Raw genomic sequence first — 456 nt, forward strand, 5'->3', positions numbered from 1 at the left:
GCCTATCCCATTCCCCCACCCCCCTCCCCTCTGAAGCCCTCAGTTTGTTTCCCAGAGTCCATAATCTCTCATGGTGCATTCCCCCTTCTGTTTAACCCCCCCCCATTCTTCCCTTCCTTCTCCTACCGATCTCCCTGCTCTTTCTTATGTTGCATCAATGAGTGAAACCATATAATTGTCTTTCTCTGCTTGACTTATTTCACTTAGCATTATCTCCTCCAGTCCCGTCCGTGTTGCTGCAAATGTTGGGTAATCGTTCTTTCTGATGACTGAGTAATATTCCATCGTATATATGAACCACATCTTCTTTATCCATTCATCTGTTGAAGGGCATCTCGGCTCCTTCCACAACTTAGCTATTGTGGACAATGCTGCTATGAACATTGGGGTGCATATGGCCCTTCTCTTCACTACGTCTGTATCTTTGGGGTAAATTCCCAGTAGTGCAGTTGCTGG

The sequence above is a fragment of the Ailuropoda melanoleuca genome, chromosome 10, assembly GCF_002007445.2.
Source record: "Ailuropoda melanoleuca isolate Jingjing chromosome 10, ASM200744v2, whole genome shotgun sequence".
Classification (NCBI taxonomy): domain Eukaryota; kingdom Metazoa; phylum Chordata; class Mammalia; order Carnivora; family Ursidae; genus Ailuropoda; species Ailuropoda melanoleuca.